The following is an 18566-nucleotide window of genomic DNA, read 5'->3' on the forward strand; positions in this document are numbered from 1 at the left end:
CATCTATTTGCCATGAAGTGAAAGGACCAGATGCCAGGATCTTAGTTTTCTGAATGTTGAGTTTTAAGCCAACTTTTTCACTCTCCTCTTTCACTTTCATCAAGAAGCTCTTTAGTTCTTCTTCACTTTCTGCCATAAGGGTGGTGTCATCTGTGTATCTGAGGTTATTGATATTTCTCCTGGAAATTTTGGTTCCAGCTTGTGCTTCATCCAGCCTGGCATTTCAGGTGATATACACTGCATATAAGTTACATAAGCAAGGTGACAATATAGAACCTTGACATACTTCTTTCTGATTTGGAACCAGTCTGTTGTTCCACGTCTGGTTCTAACTGTTGCTTCTTACCTGCACACAGATTTCTCAGGAGGCAGGTCAGGTGGTCTGGTATTCCCATCTCTTTAAGAATTTTCCACAGTTTGTTGTGATCTACACAAAGGCTTTGGCATAGTCAATAAAGCAGATGTTTTTCTGGAATATCTTGCTTTTTCAATGATCCAACAGATGTTGGCAATTTGATCTCTGGTTCCTCTGCCTTTTCTAAATCCAGCTTGAACATCTGGAAGTTCATGTTTCACATACTTGAAGTCTGGCTTGAGGAATTTTGAGCATTACTTTTCTAGTGTGTAAGATGTGTGCAACTGTGCGGTAGTTTGAACATTCTCTAGCATTGCCATTCTTTGGGACTGAAATGAAAGCCGACCTTTTCCAGTCCTGTGACCATGGCCAAGTTTTTCAAATTTGCCGGCGTATTGAGTGCAGCATTTTCACAGCATCATCTTTTAGGATTTGAAATAGTTCAACTGGAATTCCATCACCTCCACTAGCTTTGTTCATAGTGATGCTTCCTAAGGCCCACTTGACTTCACATTCCAGATGTCTGGCTCTAGGTGGGTGACCACACCATCGTGGTTATCTGAGTCATGAAGATCTATTTTGTATAGTTTAGTTCTTCTGTGTATTCTTGCCACCTCTTCTTAATATCTTCTGCTTCTGTTAGGTCCCTATCATTTCTGTCCTTTATTGTTCCCATCTTTGCATGGAATGTTCCCTTGGTATCTGTAATTTTCTTGAAGAGATCTCTAGTCTTTCCCATTCTGTTGTTTTCCTCTATTTCTTTGCATTGATCACTAAGGAAGACTTTATCTCTCCTTGCTATTCTTTGAAACTCTGCATTCAAATAGGTATATCTTTCCTTTTCTCCTTTGCCTTTCACTTCTCTTCACAGCTATTTGTAAGGCCCCCTGAGACAACCATTTTGCATTTTTGCATTTCTTTTTCCTGGGGATGTTCTTGATCACTGTCTCCTGTACTGCTGGGAGCCAGCGTGAGGAACTCCGCCCATGGCAAAGGTCATGAGGAAGGAGGCTCGGCATATGCAAAGGCAGGATCGAGCCTCAGGAGTCCCCCTGGAAATTCTCGAGCATCTACCCCCATAACCAGAGTCTGCCTACTTTACTGCTTTGTGCTCTCACCTACACCTCTGACTTTACCGGGGGCTGTCCCCCACCACCTCTCTCTGAAAAAGAGTTAACTTACAGCTCCATTTAATAAAGTTCCTGGGCGTGACAAGAGTGTTTCAACCTACAAACTCCTTTGGAAGTCCTCTAGCCTGCCTGAACAGGTTCTTCCGGCCACATGTGATTGTTCACAGCCTCCCAACCGTGACAGGCATGAGATGTTCTAAACTGTCTAAATACAGATTCCTTTGAGCAGTTAAAAAATTAGAAATTGTATTGGTGAAGGGTTTTTCACTTGTTGGGCAAATGTTTGCTGCTAAGTTTCCATATCCCTTACCTACTGTGTCCCTGGGAGTGTATTGATTAATGTAATTGGTGTATAGGAATGTAAGTAGTAGCTTTAATGTTTGTACCCTTGGACCCTTGAGTTAATTCTTTTCTTGTTATAGCCCACCACACCTTTGCCCTATAGAAATGCAACTTTATCTAATGCTTTCAGAGGGTGCGCCTGACTTTAGAATAATCACCTTTAGAGAAAAATAAGTTTTCTGAAGAAAGGGTCATAAAATGTTAACAGGCCTCCTGGCCAGAAGATGATGTAAATCACCTAAACTTTTGCATATGGTAAGTTTGAAAGCCTGGCTTCGATAAGGATCAAGGACTGCTGTCCTTGCATGACTCCACCCCTTCCCTTGTTGTCCTCTATGCACAACTTGAGATATAAAAACTACTTTGGAAAATAAAGTGCGGGCCTTGTTCACTGAAGCTTTGTCTCCCCATGTCGTTCTTTCTCTCACCTTCTGGCTGAATTCCCATCTGGAGCATGGAGGCTCGTCAAGCCTACTAATTATGCCTGGGCTTCTAAGATCTGACTGGGGAGGCCTTAGTGTCTCCTCTCCTTCGGGAGAACGGGAGGATGCCTGCGGCCTACGTAGGTGACGCAAATTCCTTGTCTTGGAACTTTATTGGCTTTCCACGTAAACCAAGTTATTCAGCCTCTTTTCTCCACTGAATTTTCTCACTGAGCTATCCTTATTTAACCACTCTTTATATTTTTAATTAACATTTAAATAAGCTATTGTTTCCTGATCACCGACGCGGTCCCCGCTTCGAATTCCCTGGATCCACCGGGGCTGGACCCCGGCACTGTACAATGTCAAGAACCTCCTCTGTCTATAGTTCTCAGTCACTCTATCAGATCTAATCCCTTGAATCTATTTGTCACTTCCACTGTATAATCCACTACATGAAGACCTACAAGACCTTCTAGAACTAACCCAAAAAAGGCAATGACATCCCACTCCAGTACTCTTGCCTCAAAAATCCCATGGACAGAGGAGCCTGGTAGGCTGCAGTCCATGGGGTCGCTAAGAGTCGGACACAACTGAGCGACTTCACTTTCACTTTTCACTTTCATGCATTGGAGAAGGAAATGGCAACCCACTCCAGGGTTCTAGCCTGGAGAATCCAGGGATGGGGGAGCCTGGTGGGCTGCTGTCTATGGGGTCGCAGAGTCGGACACGACTGAAGCGACTTAGCAGCAGCAGCAACAGCAGCATGTAAAAGTAGGAAGTCAAGAGATACCTGGAATAACAGGCAAATTTGGCCTTGGAGTACACAATGAATTAGGGCAAAGGTTAGCAGAGTTTTGCCAAGAGAATGCACTGGTCATAGCAAACACCCTCTTCCGACAACACAAGAGAAGACTCTACACATGGACATCACCAGATGGTAAATACTGAAATCAGATTGATTATATCTTTGCAGCCAAAGATAGAGATGCTCTATTCAGTCAGCAAAAACAAGACTGGGAGCTGACTGTGGCTTAGATCATAAACTCCTTATTGCAAAATTCAGGCTTAAATTGAAGAAAGTAGGGAAAACCACTAGTCCTTCCAGGTATGACCTAAATCAAATCATTTATGACTATACAGTGGAAGTGTGAATTAATAAGTACATGAATTACAATTACAAACTGCGAGAACACATCATGAATTTCTTTACAAATCTACTATAGCTATCCAGATGGGTTACAGAGTTGGGCAAAGAAGCCATGGACACATAGCTAGTCTAATTTCCCAATTTTTGTAGTCAAAGATGCAAACTTAAGGGAAGAAAAATACTAACCTGAAGAAGAACAAATGTACCCAGGTTGATTGTTGGCACCATGTTGGAGCATAAGCTAAGCAACTCTAACAGAGAAGCAAACACAATGGCTTCAACAAGACAGAAGATTCCAGCTCTGTCATACAGCAGCTCAGGTGGCAAGTGGTCCAGGGTAGGCAGGAATCTCTGTTCCACAAGGTAATATGGTGATTCCAGGTCCTTTTGTCTTGGTGTTTTGCCATTCCTGGGATGGTCCTAATCTTAATACTCAGAAGTGGCTCAGCACTTGGAGTACTGAGAGAGTTAATTCCTAGGCAGGTTGATGAGAAGTCCTGGGTCCCTGAGGAGAAGAAAGGGGTCCAGGGCCCTGGAGAAGGATAAAGGAGTCCAGGGCTCTCAAGAAGGAGAAAAAGACAAACATTTTTTTTCTACATTGCTTGGTCTTAGTCAATATAACAATGTATCTTGCTCGAGGATTTATTTCTCCTTAACAAGAACCTTCTGACTAATCTTATCTTAAAACTTGTATACTGTGGGAATGGGTTCCCCTTCTGATGCCTATGTCAGAAACTTTCTCTTTCCCTTTTTCACTTTAATAAAACTCTGTTACACAAAAGCTCTTGAGTGATCAAGCTGGTCCCTGGTCCCGAAGCTAAATCTTCTTCGGAGATTACAAATCCAACATCGTTCACCATAAGCTATCATTACCCTCGGTTTTCCAGGGAAACAGAACCAATATGATATAGATATATAGATGTATATCCATGACTATGTCTCTGTATCTCTCTAAGGGTGAGAGAGAGAAATTTATTATCAAGGATTGGTACACGTGGCTGTGGAAGATGAGAAGTTCCCAGATCTGAAGATATTTACTGTATGTGCATGTCCTTTGAACATTATCTGGGTTCACTCTGCACCCTAAAAGTCATATCCATGATTTTTCCATACACGCTTCCTTGTATTGAGCCACAGGTTAAGTAACTGGGCAATTGCAGAGTGCAAAATCTGATTCTTGGCTGAATTTGTTCCTGGTTCTGGTTTCAGTTGTTCTTGGATGATTGTGTCCATACTAGTGGCAGCAGTGTAGAAGGTGGGTTTTTTAAGATTATGGTCAGTTCATTAAGAGATTTCTATTGGGTATGAGATGACAGGGATGAGTATGATAAGAAATACAGAATCTGGGACACTTATTAGCATTTTTAATGTTTATGTTTGTTTTGTATCTTTAGTAACATCCTTTAAAGATTCTACTTGCTTTAAAATTCATACAAAAATTCTAGTCTTGTATATTTTCACTTATTAGGAGTCCAATACTGTCAAAATCTGTGAAAATACAATTTCTAAAACTAAAGATGAAAAGAAACCAAATCTCTCACAGACATTCTTTGATTTCTCTAAATGAATGAATAATTCCAAATATGTCCCCTTAGGGTCTTTAACTAAAACTAAAGAAAGGAGAGAAAAGAAATTTATATCAATTCAAATTAGTCAAATTTATCCAGAAAAGTATGTTTCTAAAAGCCATGTAAACCAAGAATTAATGAGTCCCCCTAATATAACCAAGTTCACCCTTTAAAAAATATGAAAATCAATGACATTATTATAATTCCCATGGACAACAGAAAAAAAAGTTTTGCTAAATTCAGAAGAGAATAGCAAAATTACATAGATACTCTACAGTTATGCTTCCATGACCAGTTTAATGGTACTTCATTATATGATTTTGTCTCATTAATAAAAACATTCTTGATAATTACTGAGACTTCCATTTCTACTGTAAGATCTATAGCTTTATCACAATTAGCTCCTCTGATTTTCAAAAGTTGATAAAATTTTTGCTTATGAATAGTAAATGTATTTTGAGCAGTTTGATATACCTTGGAGAAAATTTTAAAGACACTTAATAATTTCTCTTAAAAGTCTAATGGAATGAGGTCTTCCCTTCTACCTACACTAGAGTACTGGGATCAGACTCGTCTACCATAATAAAGATCTAGAAAAAGGGATAAAATATGTGAAACAACTGTTTTTGGACATTAGAGAACATAAAGCATAAAACCATGACTTCCCCAAAGGAGAAAAAACAATCAAAGTGAGCAATATAGTCACCCCAGCTTTATGCCTGGAGGCACTTTACAGACCACGCTGGAAGAGAGAACCCAAGTATAGCTCAGAAGTGTCACTGTGTTCATGAAAGGAAGATGGGAATTCAGAGAGGCTCATGTGGTTCTTTCTCTGGAAAGAACCAGAGAGGAGGCTGTTACACAAAGAAAGAGCTTCAGGAATCTGCATAGGAGTCTTCTCCAGATCCTAATGCACCTAGGTTGAAATTTCACCAAATCAGGAAAGAACTGAGAAATTATCACCTCTTGTGTAGGACTGAGAGATGTTTGAGTTTAACCTGCCAGTGTAGACAGGCCACTTTCTCCACTGAGAGCTCTGCCCACTGAGAGTGGAGACCTGAGAAGTGTCACTGCTAAGTGGTAGAGGTAAAACAGCCTTACAGTAAGAGTACACTAGACACGCCCTCACAAACAACCATCTAAAGAATTGAACAAATCTACAAGCAATGTAGCTGTCTTCCAGAAAAAAAGAATGCTCCTAAAGACAAAAGAATCAGACACTCAACAGCAAAGAATCACAATGCACAACCTTCAGTTAAAATTAATAAACTGAGAAGCTGAAAAATGTACTTCAAAAACTAGGGGAAAAGTCAGTCAATAGAAAAAAAATCACGGGAGATGACTCACAGGATGGAATTACAGAGACTTAAAAGAGTTATTATAAATATAATTAATATTGTACAGAAAAACATACACAAAATGAAAAAATACAAAGAAGAATCAAATTAAATTCTGGAGATAAAATATACAGTATCTAAAATAAATAATCCACTGGATGAGTTTAAGAGAGATTAGAAACTCTAGAAGAAAAAATCAGTGAACTTGAAGATAAAGCAATAGGAAATATCCAAACTGAAGAAGAGAGAGAAAAATAGACAAAAAACAAAACAAGACACAGAACTCAGGATTTGGGGGCAGTTGTGGACTAACTTAAGGTAGGACAAAGAAAAATATTCAAAGGAATAAGGCTACAGATTGTATTAGTTTTATGAAGACAATAATTGCACAAATCCAACAAATACATTCACAACAAAACCCACACCAAACATATAATAAAATTTCTGAAAACCAATGACAGAAGAAAATCATAAAAGTAATCAGAAATAAAAACATAAATATTTTATAACAAATTAATTCAAAGAATATACCAGTCTTAGTGTGTATGCACCTAATTACAAAGTTTCAAATATATTAACAACAAAATGACAGAAAGGGAAAAAGTAGACAAATCCAAAATCATGGTTAAAGATTTCAATACCTCTCTCTCAGCAAGTGATAGAACAACCAGACAGAAATCAGGAATACGGACATCTCAAATACCACCAATCTAACTAACCTAATTTACATTTATAGAATACTCTATCCAACAGCAGTAGAACGTACATTCTTTACACATGTTCATTAAATATTCAACAAGACATATGCTGAGTATAAAATAAGTCAAATTTGAAAGGACTTAAGACATACAAAGTGTGTTCTCTGATGACAAAGGAATTAAATTAGGAATATAGTAAAGATACCTGGAAAATCTCCCAACACACTTCTCTGGAACACATGGTCAAAAAAGAAATGATGAGAAATTTTTTTTTTAATTTTAAATATTTTAAACAGCTAAAAATGAAAGAAAACATAAAAATTGTGAGGAACAAGCTAAAATAAAATTTAGAAGAAACTGTAGCTCTAAATGCTTAGGAAAAAAGAAAATAATAATATCAATGAACAAAATTTCCACCTTAAGAACAGAAAGGAATAGTCTCAACTTGATAAAGGGAGCTATAAAAACTGTATACCTAACATAGTTAATGTTGAAAGACTAAATGCTTTTTCTTTATATTAGAAATGAGGCAAGAGAAAGTAAACACATACACATTAGAGTTAAAACTGTATTTGTAGGCCACATGATCATGTATATAGAAGATCTTAAGGAAGTTACTATAATTTTTAAGTAAATTTATCAAGTTTTCAGGAATATACATATAACTACATACATACAATTTTTCTATATACTATCAATGAATGGTTAGAAAGCATTCTTTCTTTCCTCTTAACACTGTTTTGCTTTGTTCCACTGCCAATTCTCAACTGTTAATTTGTTATCCAGACTTCACATATACTGTATGCAAAACAAAACCCTCAGTTAATTACCACTCAGGAAGAGTCTCACACTACTATAGGTTACAAAAATGGACACAAATTCTTCCCATCTTTTTATTTATTTTTAATAGAAGGATAATTGCTTTACAATATTAACTCTTCTCATCTTGTATGCACACTCCTGTGAAATATGACGACGCTGTAGCTCTTTGCAACAGGAGAGGGAGTCTATTTTTGTCCCCTTAAATTTGGGCTCAGCCATATGACTTACTTTGGTGGATGGGACATTAGTAAATTGATCAAAAGGAATCAAAACCACGTCTACATTGGAGGTTACTTTCTCTTCATGCTCTTTGAACCACACTATGCAGAATCCAAAGTTAGTCTACTAATAGGAAAGAACATATGGTCAAACAGATCGCCCCAACTGGGGACTTCCTGCACCATCCAGCCACACACAGAGCTGCCAGCTGACCATAGAGATAAGCCAAACTGTCTCAAAACAAAAGAAATGCCCACCCAACCCACAGAATTGTGAAAAAAATTAATGCCTGTTAAGCCACTACATTCTGGCATGGTTTATTACACAGTAATAGCTACCTGATACATGTTACTTGTGTTTTTATTTCGGAATTGAAAACAAATTGCATGCCCACAACTGACTTCAATTACTAGCATATCCAACATGTTTGGGAAGCAAGATCCTAATGGATAGCAAGGATGATGCCACAAGGGTTGGGTGGTAAGTCACCTTTATTCTTTAGAGATGCAGATGTTAGAAGTAAATATCACATGATGTCTAAAAAAAGTGAAAGTGAAGTCGTGTCCAACTCTGTGGTAACATGGACTGTATAGCTCACCAGGCTTGTCCGACCATGGGGTTTTCCAGGCAAGAATACTGGAGTGGGTTGCCATTTCCTTCTCCGGGGGATCTTCCCCACCCAGGGATCGAACCCAGGTCTCCCTCATTGCAGGCAGGTGGCTCCCTCTGAGCCACCAGGGAAGCCCAATGGTGTCTAAGTTTGATATAAAAATAGTCTTCATAAAATGGGCAGTAGGGATGAGGGGGTACAAAAAGGAGAAAAGTCAATGAAGGAATCATGACATTTAATGATAACTGATTTTGAGGGATGGTTAAAGAGTGGACTCATCTGCTTGGGCTGCAATAACAGAACATTCAGACCGGGAGATTTAGCAAACAGATGTCTTCTTACAATTCTTGAGGCTGGAAGTCTGAGATCAGGATGCAGCATGGTTGCTCTCTGGAGAGAGCTCTTTCTGGTTTGTGAGCAACCAACTTCTCACTGTGTTCTTACATGAATTTCCTCAGAGTATATGCAGGGGGTCAGGGGAAGAGAAAGAGGATTTTGAGATGGAGAGGGACTAAGAGAGTAAGGGAGGGAGGGGATTGCTCTTTCTCTTCATCTAAGGTCCTAAGATATTAGTCTTATGACCTCATTTAACCTTAATTACCTCTTAAAAATCCTATTTTCATATACAGTCACATTGAAGTTAGTCTTCAACATATGAATTTTGCAGGGCAGGGGAAGAGGGGACACAATTCAGTCCATCATAGAGGGAAATTCATGCTATTATTTCTAATTTTTTACATGTTTGGAAGCTTTCATAGAATTTAAAAGATGTAACTGTATTTTGTCCCCTATTGTTTGTTTACACTCTATTTGGTGAGAGACAAAACTATTCCCTGAGAGAAAACTCTAGAAGGTTCTACAGTCCCTTTATACCATGAACAACTCTTTATTAAGTAGCCAGAAAGTCCAGTTCAATGTAATAAAGCTGCGAATTTGCTTTAGTGTCTAATCTACTTTCTTCTAGGTTGCTGTATGACTTCACTTTCACTTTTCACTTTCAGGCATTGGAGAAGGAAATGGCAACCCACTCCAGTGTTCTTGCCTGGAGAATCCCAGGGACGGGGGAGCCTGGGGGGCTGCCATCTATGGGGTCACACAGAGTCGGACACAACTGAAGTGACCTAGCAGCAGCAGCAGTAGGTTGCTGTAACTACAATGGTTCCAAGTCAGCAATAGGAAAGGCATGGGAGACCAGTTTCTCTATTTCTGCACCTTATCTTCCCCATCTACATGAAGGTTCCTTTAGCTTCTATCAGAAATGACACGTCGGAGAAAGGGACAAGAGAAATTTTAATTGGAACTGTCATATGTTGGCCTTGAGTTGTCTGGGCCCATACTTTGTTACAGTTTTGTTGATATAAAGATGCACACAGTCATTTGGAATTCCTTCCTTAATAACAGGAAGTCAACGGTATACTCCAGACTGTGCCCGCTGAAACTGCCTTGCTCCTACAGAGGGCACTATTGGATAAGTCTAATGAAAACCCCTTGCCAGATCTCTCTCCTGTGAGGTCCCCATATGGTCCATGGGAAGTACTCAGCCATCCTTCTCCCCACTTTCTGAGCCTGCTGACCTACCTCAAAGCAGCAGAACTCTGAACTCTGTCGCCGAAGCATCACTCTGTGCATTAGTTTCCTATTATCACAAATCTGTGATTTTACACTTCTGGAGGTCAGATGTCCAAAATCAGTTTCACAGAGCTAAACTCTGCTGGCAGGGCTGATACTTCTGAAGTGGGTGAGGAAACAGACAACCAGTTTCTTGCCTTTACCAGCTTCTGAAGGCCACCTGCCTTCCTTGGCTTGCATCACACTACTTCTATCATCACACCTCCTTTGATCCTCCTGCCTCCCTTTCCAAAGGATCCTTTTAATTACACTGCACTTACATGGATTATCCAGAATAACTTCCCCATCTCAAGATCCTTAATCACACTTGCAAAGTCCTGTTTGCCATGTATAGTAACAAGTTCACTGGGGCCAGGGATTAGCACGTAGACATCTTTAGGAGGTCCATTATTTTGTTGATGCATTCTGTCTGTTTCTGAGGGGCAGGGGTGAGTTGGATCCTAAAGTAGCCTTTCTAGGTTTCCTCATGGAAATCACTCCCACTAGGCTTGAAGTATAGATGGTAGCACACTCCACTCCCTGTCCAAGGATGGCAACAAGTCCTCCAAAGATCTCTTCTCCAGTCTCTTCACAAGTGCCTATCTGACCTTTTCTTTGATCCTTAGGTCTATCAAATGGATATAGAGTTGCAGAACACATTTCTTTACAGTTCTTTAATAAAACTTACATGTGATGCTTTCACTTCATTTAGTATCCTAATTTATCAAACTGGCACCTTAGTTGAAACTGAGGCAGGGGGAGTTCCATTCTAATATCCTAAGAGTTCCATCCTAATATTCTATTTCGCTCAAGTCAAAACATGAAATTATAACCGGACCTTCAAGAATTGTTAAATTCTTAAAGCATGTCTTATTTTGTGACAGAATAAATATATTTGATGAGTCAACAGGAGCTTCAATATTCAAAGATGAATATTAAATGAACAGTGTTTAATAGAATGCAAAAATATTTTTAGGAGAGTATTTTTGCTTCTGAATAGCTTTTCAGTTATGATGTTCCTTCTTGAATTAAGAACTATCACTCAACCAATCTTCTGTTCATATGAAAAAGAATTAATTTTAGCTGGAGAGCAAATCTCACCTGCAAAATATTAAATGTGCAACGTGATGCTGGCACACTATTTTGCCTAAAGAAATGTATTTTCTCATTCTTAAACTTCTATTAGTATAATGGCTAAACTCATTTATAAAATCCACAAAATAATGGTGCCAAAATTACATTCACATTATTTTTAGGCATTTTTACTCAAATGATGAAAATGAATTAGTATTTATCCAAAAATGCAATTGCAGCTTCAGCCTTTGCTTGTCAGATCTGGAGTATTTCTTCCAAACGTTCCATCAAAAACAGATGTCTGATCTTTGAGAGCACACCAAAAAATGAGATGGAGGCTCTACTGATGTATTAGCTTGAACTCTTCTGAAATGTAAGTAACAGAAATCAACTATAGCTTCATTTAGAGTCGGATACGGTTTAGCAACTGAAAAACAAGAAAAAGAAAAAAAAAAAAAAAAAAAGGCAGTGGGAGGGGCCCAGTGGTAGAGGAACTGGGCGACAGGATGGATGTCATGGAAATCACGGGTGTGTGTCTGACTCTCTACGGCCCCATGGACTGTAACCTGCTAGGGTCCTCTGTCCATGGAATTTTCTAGGCAAGAATACTGGAGTGGGTTGCTGTTTCCTACTCCAGGGGATCATCCCGACCCAGGAATCAGTTACTGCCTCTTGCATCTCCTGCATTGGCAGAATTCTTTACCACTAGCGCCACCTGGGAAGTAGGGAATGCAACTAGATTTCAAGATATTTCTAAACCCAGGCACTCTAAAGCCTTTGAAACTTTTTCTTTTTTTGGTCTTCATTCCCTCTGGTTTTCTGCATTGTTCTCTCTGGCAAAAGGGCTACACGGCAGAATATACAACAGCCAAAGGATCCTGAGTCTTCAAATTATCAAGGGAGGAACTTATTCATTCCAATTCCCAGGGAAGAGACTGCTTGCCCTGGCTGGGGCCATGTATTCATTTCTGGAATAATTAACTACAGGCAGATCCCACTGCATTCAGATGGTATTGATGAAATGGAGGGGTGCAATAAAGACAACAATAGCAGGTCATTCCAAAAGTGTTCAGATAGAATGATGCTGAATACCTAAGTAAGAGACAGTTCACACCTGGGCAACATAAAACCTATAGGTCATTGGGTGCATGTTCTTCCATCTGCTGAAGTGGCATCCAGCAAGGCCATGTTTTTATGCTACCATCTCTTGTTGGGGAGAAGCATAGAAGAATGCAAGAAGTAAAAATATGAACACTAAAGCTATGTGGCTATCAACTTGCAGAGGCAACAAACCACAGCCCAGGTCACGACTGATAAACTCCCCTGCTCTCTGTCTCTAAATGTGGGTGGGATTTCTTCCTGTGGATGTAGCACATTGAAGGGTTCAGCTTCGTGTACTCATCTTGGCTGCAAATCCCTATCTCTCTAAGCACCAAGCCTTCTGTCCTATCCCTATATGAATGCCAAGTCCTTCAGTGAACAAAACCAGCCAAATCTTCCAGGCCTGTCATGGTATCAGGTTGCCAATTTAACCCTGAAAGCAGTAAAATGTATGGAAATCTCATGTAGAAACCACTTCAAACACAATTTGCATTCAATGTTAGGAACACTCCAGTTGTAACATAAAATCTATATACTTGACTCTAATCAGTCTTTTCAAGTTTCCTTTTGTTGTTGATTATAATTTATAAAGTTACAGGGGTTTTTTTAGCTTCTCATAAAGCTGCTATTTCAGGTAATATTCTACATAAGATGATCTAAATGTCTCCAGAAACACAGTTAGAATTGGTCTATAGGTCTCTTAGTGTCCTGCCTATACTGAGGAGATACCCATGCAATGTATCTTCAAATAGGAGCACATTCAGGCATCTTTAAACAATGGAATAACACTCCCAACCCACCCTCCACAGTAATTTCTAACAGCATGGAAAAAAAAACTACCAAAATAAGGAGTTATGAAATTTAAGGAGATAAGAGGATCCTAGGCAGGAGGGTTAAAAATAGAAATAAAGGATTAAACTTTAATAATTTCTCATTCTAAGTAGGGTAAATAGAAAGAGTAATATTTTCCTCAAAATAAACAAACAAAATAGAAAACGACATGAAGGCATTTATGTACAGTTTACAAGGTTTAGATGGATAATCTTTTGGTCTTCACAGTTTTCAAACAATGTTCATGGGGAAACGTATAGTTCTAAGTGCACATTACAGAATTAACTCCATTTAAAAATGCTAGAGTGAGAACAGCAATGTAAGCCCCTCAAAACACGAAATAATGAATAAAAGACAGTGACAGTAGAAAGCAAGCACACAGCAGAGAAAATGGACAATGCCAGAGTTGATTTCCTGAAAAAGTTAACACAAGTGGCAAAACCTCTAGGAACATGGATTTTTTTTTAATAGAGCAAACATAAAACAGCTTTATCAGAAATGAAAGATGAAATTAGTACACACCTTAAAGGGTGAGCGGATATTAGGAAGGACTTTATGATAATGAATGTGTCAACTCAGGTGAAATGGACAGATTCCATTCCATTTTCCAAAGAAAATTATACAACTCACTACAACTGAATGAGAAGATACAGAAAATCTTTATTAACTCAATACTTTTCAGAAAATTTAATGTATAATAAAAAAAACTACCCTTGAAATAAAAACAGGCCCAGATAACTTCACTTGAAAATTCTGCCAAATTAAGACGTGTAACTAATACCAATCTTATAAAAACTCTTTCAGAGGAGCACAGTTCATCTTAAGAGGGCAGTGTAATATTCATCTAAAACCCAATAACGATTATTAAAACAAAATTATAGACCAAATTCTCTAATAAACACAGATGCAAAAAATTTAAAAATACATATGGCAATAAAACCCAGTGATATATTGGAAAGCTAATATTTTATGATCAAATAGTATTTATTCCACAAATGCAGGGTTGGTTTAACATTCAAAATTCAGTCAAGGTTTTTGACTACAGTAACAGAATAAAGAGAAAACAATTTAAATATTTCAATAGTTGAGAAAATCCAAATCTCATTCATGTTAAAACTTGGCCCATAATATCATAAAGGCTATTTACAAAATACCTAAATCCAATGGCATATCAAAAGATGAAGCATTAGAAGTCTATCAGTGTAAAAATCTGCAATAAAATACTAACAAAAAAACCAACAGCACATAAAATAGAACATACACCACTGACCAAGTACAATTTATTCCTGAAAAGAAAGGAGGATTCAATACATGAAAATCAATGTAATATATCACATTTATAAAATAAAGGGGAACAAAACAGGATCACCTCAACTGATGGAGGAAAAGCACTTGATAAAATTCAGTACCTTTTCATAAAAAACCATCAACAGACTTGGAATAAAGGAAAACTATTTCAACATAATAAAAGCCATACATGAAAAGCCCACAGATAATATCATACTTGATCGTGAAAAACTTAAAGTTTCTCCTAGATCAGAGAAACTTTGATCTCCTCTTCACTTTCTGCTGCAAGGGTGGTGTCATCTGAGTATCTGAGGTTACTGATATTTCTCCTGGCTATCTTGATCAAGCTTGTGCTTCCTCCAGCCCGGCATTTCGCATGATGTACTCTGCATATAAGTTAAATAAGCAGGGTGACAATATACAGCCTTGATGTACTCCTTTTCCTGTTTGGAACCAGTCTGTTGTTCCATGTCCAGTTCTAACTGTTGCTTACTGACCTGCATCCAGGTGGTCTGGTATTCCCATTTCTTTAAGAATTTTCCAGTTTGTTGTGATCCACAGTCAAAGGCTTTGGCATAGTCAATAAAGCAGAAGCAGATGTTTTTCTGGAACTCTCTTGCTTTTTTTATGACCCAACGGATGTTGACAATTTGATCTCTGGTTCCTCTGCCTTTTCTAAATTCAGCTTGAACATCTGGAAGTTCACGTTTCATGTAGTGGTGAAGCCTGGCTTGGAGAATTTTGAGCATTACTTTGCTAGCTTGTGAGATGAGTGCAATTGTGTGGTGGTTTGAACATTCTTTGCCATTGCCTTTCTTTGGGGTTGGAATGAAAACTGACCTTTCCCAGTCATGTGGCCAGTGCTGAGTTTTCCAAATTTGCTGGCATAATGAGTACAGCATTTTAACAGCATCAACTTTAGGATTTGAAATAGCTCCACTGGAATTCCATCACCTCCACTATCTTTGTTGATAGTGATGCTTCCTAAAGCCCATTTGACTTCACATTCCAGGATGTCTGGCTCTAGGTGAGTGATCACACCATTGTGGCTATCTGGGTCATGAAGATCTTTTTTGTACAGTTCTGTGTATTCTTGCCACCTCTTCTTAATATCTTCTGCTTCTGTTAGGTCCATACCATTTCTGTCCTTTATTGTTCCCATCTTTGCATGAATTGTTCCCTTGGTATCTCTAATTTTCTTGGAGAGAGCTTTAGTCTTTCCCATTCTACTGTGCTTAGTGAAAAATTAATAAATCAGAGACAGAGAAGGACCAATACTATATATTTTCACTTATCAGATCAGATCAGATCAGTCGCTCAGTCGTGTCTGACTCTTTGCGACCCCCTGAATCGCAGCACACCAGGCCTCCCTGTCCATCATCAACTCCCGGAGTTCACTCAGACTCATGTCCATCGAGTCAGTGATGCCATCCAGCCATCTCATCCTCTGTCGTCACCTTCTCCTCCTGCCCCCAATCTCTCCCAGCATCAGAGTCTTTTCCAATGAGTCAACTCTTCGAATGAGGTGGCCAAAGTACTGGAGTTTCAGCTTTAGCATCATTCCTTCCAAAGAAATCCTAGGGCTCATCTCCTTCAGAATGCACTTGTTGGATCTCCTTGCAGTCCAAGGGACTCTCAAGAGTCTTCTCCAACACCACAGTTCAAAAGCATCAATTCTTCGGTGCTCAGCCTTCTTCACAGTCCAACTCTCACATCCATACATGACCACTGGAAAAACCATAGCCTTGACTAGACGGACCTTTGTTAGCAAAGTAATGTCTCTGCTTTTCAATACGCTATCTAGGTTGGTCATAACTTTCCTTCCAAGGAGTAAGCGTCTTTTAATTTCATGCCTGCAGTCACCATCTGCAGTGATTTTGGAGCCCAGAAAAATAAAGTCTGACACTGTTTCCACTGTTTCCCCATCTATTTCCCATGAAGTGATGGGACCAGATGCCATGACCTTCGTTTTCTGAATGTTGAGCTTTAAGCCAACTTTTTCACCCTCCACTTTCACTTTCGTCAAGAGGCTTTTGAGTTCCTCTTCACTTTCTGCCATAAGGGTGGTGTCATCTGCATATCTGAGGTTATTGATATTTCTCCCGGCAATCTTGATTCCAGCTTGTGTTTCTTCCAGCCCAGCATTTCTCATGATGTACTCTGCATATAAGTTAAATAAACAGGGTGACAATATACAGCCTTGACGAACTCCTTTTCCTATTTGGAACCAGTCTGTTGTTCCATGTCCAGTTCTAAGGTTGCTTCCTGACCTGCACACAAATTTCTCAAGAGACAGATCAGGTGGTCTGGTATTCCCATCTCGTTCAGAATTTTCCACAGTTTATTGTGATCCACACAGTCAAAGGCTTTGGCATAGTCAATAAAGCAGAAATAGATGCTTTTCTGGAACTCTCTTGCTTTTTCCATGATCCAGTGGATGCTGGCAATTTGATCTCTGGTTCCTCTGCCTTTTCTAAAACCAGCTTGAACATTAGAAGTTCACGGTTCACATATTGCAAGAAAATCAGAGATACCAAAGGAACATTTCATGCAAAGATGGGCTCGATAAAGGACAGAAACGGTATGGACCTAACAGAAGCAGAAGATATTAAGGACAGATGGCAAGAATACACAGAAGAACGGTACAAAAAAGATCTTCATGACCCAGATAATCACAGTGGTGTGATCGTGACCTAGAGCCAGACATCCTGGAATGTGAAGTCAAGTGTGCCTTAGAAAGCATCACTATGAACAAAGTTAGTGGAGGTGATGGAATTCCAGTTGAGCTATTCCAAATCCTGAAAGATGATGCTGTGAAAGTGATTCGCTCAATATGCCAGCAAATTTGGAAAACTCAGCAGTGGCCACAGGACTGGAAAAGGTCAGTTTTCATTCCAATCCCAAAGAAAGGCAATGCCAAGGAATGCTCAAACTACCACACAATTGCACTCATCTCACACGCTAGTAAAGTAATGCTCAAAATTTTCACTTATATGTCGAGTCTAAAAAAATAAAACTAAATGAATATAGCAAAATATAAACAAGCAGATAAAGAACAAACTAGTGGTTACCAGTGAGAAAGGGGTGGGGGAGTGGCAAATAGGGGGAGGAGATTAAGAGGTAACAAGTAGTAGTTTAAGATACAAGGATGTAATATACAGCAGAAGATATAATGTAATTGGAATAGAGCCAATATTTCACAATAACTTTAAATGGAGTATAATCTATTAAACTCCTAAGGCAATGGCACCCTACTCCAGTACTCTTGCCTGGAAAATCCCATGGACGGAGGAGCCTGGTAGGCTGCAGTCCATGGGGTCGCTAAGAGTAGGGCATGACTGAGCGACTTCACTTTCATGCATTGGAGAAGGAAATGGCAACGCACTCCAGTGTTCTTGCCTGGAGAATCCCATGGACGGGGGAGCCTGTTGGGCTGCCGTCCATGGGGTCGCACAGAGTCGGACACAACTGAAGCGACTTAGCAGCAGCAGCAGCAGTGTGTATGTGTGTGTGTGTGTGTGTGTGTGTGTGTATATATATATATATATATATAGTATATATAATAGTATAATCGATTATACTATATTATACATGTATAAAATATATAATAAAAATGTATTATATATATAATATATATAATAGTATAATCTATTAATATAAACTATTAAACTCTAGTAGTTTGGTGGTAAACAATTCACCTGCCAATGCAAGAGACGTGGGTTTGATCCCTGGGTCAGGAAGATTCCCTGGAGAAGGAAATGGCAACCTACTCCAATATTCTTCCCCGGGAAATCCTATGGACAGAGAAGCCTGGCTGGCTACAGTCCACAGGGTCTCAAAAGACTCAATAAAACTTAGGGACTAAACAACAACAATCTAAAAAAATACTGAATCACCATGCTGCACACCTGAAGGTAATATAATATTGTAAATCATCTATACTACAATAAAAAAATATCAGACAAAGAGGCTAACTCTCATCACTTCTATTCAACATAGTACTGGAAGTCCT

This window comes from Bos indicus, chromosome 6 (assembly GCF_029378745.1).
Source record: "Bos indicus isolate NIAB-ARS_2022 breed Sahiwal x Tharparkar chromosome 6, NIAB-ARS_B.indTharparkar_mat_pri_1.0, whole genome shotgun sequence".
Lineage (NCBI taxonomy): Eukaryota > Metazoa > Chordata > Mammalia > Artiodactyla > Bovidae > Bos > Bos indicus.